Source organism: Mycetomoellerius zeteki, unplaced genomic scaffold, assembly GCF_001594055.1.
Source record: "Mycetomoellerius zeteki isolate Tzet28-1 unplaced genomic scaffold, Tzet1.0 scaffold98, whole genome shotgun sequence".
Lineage (NCBI taxonomy): Eukaryota > Metazoa > Arthropoda > Insecta > Hymenoptera > Formicidae > Mycetomoellerius > Mycetomoellerius zeteki.
The window spans coordinates 1485868-1489196 of record NW_017258021.1 but is presented as its reverse complement, the minus strand read 5'-3'; positions in this window follow the sequence as shown (position 1 = coordinate 1489196).

The following is a 3329-nucleotide window of genomic DNA, read 5'->3' as shown; positions in this document are numbered from 1 at the left end:
TATTATCTCGAAGCATGGAATTGCTGCGGGAAGACACACCGCTTCAAAATCGCTTCTCTCCACGCGTGAAAGATTATTCCGCCGCGCCCCGTAATCGCAATCCAAACGTGCGAATGTAAGACTGAAATAAAATAGAAAAATAGATTAACGCGGTTAACGTGATAACGAATAACAAAATAATAACGAATTCTGAGACGCAGCGCCGTATCTGCAGCAACAATTCTTGACAAGTTAGAATTACTTAGAATTACCGAGTCGCGTCTAACAATTCGTATCTAATTACATTCATACACTTCACTCTGGTCATTTTGTGATTTCCACAATTGTCCTCGATGCCTGTATTAGAAGTTTTTTTTTTCGACGCAGATATAAGTGTACAAAAGTATCATCGACAAAAGATTTCGTCCGCGCAATCGTCAACACAAAGTATTCGCTCGTGAACGGTTTTTATAGTATTTGTCTTAAGTTTTGATGAGAGAGGACGCTTATTTAAGCCACGTACTACCGTAAATTTGACCATCTGATCACAGTTTCGATATTAGCGATATAATCAAAATAGAGACTTTTCCCTAAAAAAAATAAATTTCACGTGAATATTAATAATTAAAGATCGCATCGTGTCGAGAATATTGTTCACATTGTCGTGTTGTGATTCTTATTCTGTATACTTTCTTTTACATCATGTTATTCTGCGACGATGATTAGAGCCCTCCTTATTCGATTTTGAAATATTTTCAATCGTAGCCCTCACAATTTTAATCCGTCTCTGCGGGTGAATGTAGATACACACAATTGTTCTTCCAGGCACAAATGTTCAATCATAGTCAAAACAACGCAATAAAACTGTTGCAAAGTAAACTTAATTCATACTCATATAATTATATATTAATGTGCGTTTTATATAAATATTGTCGAATATATCTCGAATCTGAAGCAGAGTCTGCAAAATTCATTTAAGAGAAAATAACGGAAGATAATAGACAAAGTAAAATAAAAAAATTTTAAGCGTCCACAATGTCAATTGTCGTAAAATAATTTTGTTCGATTAACTTTCGACCGTCGCATAGAGAAAACAAACATAAACAATGGACTAAAATAATTTCTTTCACTGATCGCACCGAATGACAGAACCACAGAGATTTGAGGTTGAAAAACAATTAGCCTCGCCTGATTTAATGGCTAAGCCTGTTTGTGTTTGCCAATACTACGCATTTTCTCCTAATCTTACAAGACAAGGACATGATTGTGAAATATACGAGTATCGCTTTATTGTCACCCTTCTGCGTTACTGTTTTTTAAGTCATAAATCATTCGCGGGAATGAATGTGTGCGCAACGAATGAACGAAATAACGAATTCTTCAAAATTTTGGAAATTATGTACGAGACGCCAAATGTATGTACATACATTATGTTCCATCAAAATGATTCCATCAACGTCCGATTCGAATCACTCAGAATTATTTCGACACGTTGAAAGTTACTTCGATTCCACAACTTCGTTGTTCGTTTATTCGATGTGTACCACCTCGGAAAGAAGCGTGACAACTGTAACAATACTGTTTGCAGTGAAACGATTGAATTATTTGCGCCTATTCTAGCAAATATATAGAATACTGAAGTATTGCGTTCTCATTTCGATGAAATTATTTATCGGGATGGGTTCTCTCTGAACAAATATTAAAAAAAAAAAGAAAAGAAAAAAAGAAACATCGTCCCTGTGCAAAATGTACTAAATGTTAAAATCGAAGATTATCTTTATTTTGTTTTACATCCTCATAATCAACGTAGAAAATAGGTTCATGCATCGGCTTGAAATGGAAAATCTTTTTCTTTTTTTTCGCAGTACAGAAAGAGAGAACAAAATATTGCCGTTTCGCGATAAACTTACGATGTTGCATTATGTGCTGACTGTGATTCATTTATTTTAACTTAGGTATATCTAATCTGTGACTCCCGACAGTTTGGAGTTTCGAGCACATGTATCACCACTAGTTTCTTCGTCTTTGACCGTATTTACTGGAGCTTATCTAAATCATTACGTAGCTAAGACCGTTTTACCGTACAATTCGCAAAAGTTACAAGCGCGGCAAAGTTGCGACACAAAGTGGTGATAAATGAACTATAAAATTAATTGCACGTGAGTCACGGCTTAGACAGCTCTATTTCTAGCTTTAATCCCGAAAAACCGAAAACGAGAATAGGAAATTCAGCATAAAGTTTCTAATCTAATCGAAAATACTGTAACAGGTATTACTATTATATAAAAGAAAAAATATGTAATTGCGTACCTTTATTTTACAAGTTAATTAATAAAACAAAGAAATATCCCCAATTCCAGATTCCGTATCAGTCGAATGGCGAATTTATTGATAATCACGTAGACTGTCTTGTAAAACTTCCGCGAATACATAATAAATCAGTTTCATGTAAAATAATTATCTTGGACACCCTTAAACCGCTTATATCTTCTTTGCAATTATAAAATCTTTTAAAATTATCCCCAAAAGAGAGAGGATGTTCGAAAATAACTCACAAGAGAATCCATGGAAGTGTTTCCTTCCGAGACATTTTGATAAGCTTTGAATATGTTACTTCTTAAACAAAAAAAGGATATATATATTTTTTTATAAATTATAAAGTACTTTTTAGCTTTTAAGCATTCAACTTTCATTCGGAATATTTTTTTCTATTTCTTACAGTTTCAACTAGGGATGCACCTAAAAAAGTATTCGGTATTCGGTATTATCAAAACTTTTTTTATTATCTGACCGGATAGTCGGGTATCATTAATATTCTGAAATATATCCGGTTGAAATTTTGTATTATTAAGTTATTGATTTTTTATTATATGAATGTTCTATATTATCTTATATATTGTTGCAAAATTACAATTTTTTCTACAGTTATTATCTCTATTAATAGTCCTTTTTGCTCCCTTTTTTCTTGTTTCATTGAGTTTTTTTTTACATTGTCCCGGAATCCGGTCAAATACCGATTCGAAAAATTGCCTTCCCGGATAACCGATAATTTTACGATCCGGTGGATTCCTAGTTTCAACGATATTCTCTCTCTCACTTTGAAAGGAAAAAAATAACCGATTTTCTTCACTTTCTTCCTTACAAAAAAATATGTGTCCCTTATTTTTATCTTGAAAACATATTTAAAGTTCATCGAAACCGGAGGGAAACATTTCCATGAGTTTTTTTTATTAGTGACGAGTTTGCAAAAAAATAAGTAAAAGGAAACATTTGCGTTTGAAACTGCATAACAACTGCAAAAGCACTCTCAGGAAAATATCCAAATAATAACTTTGAAAGTGAGATTGAAA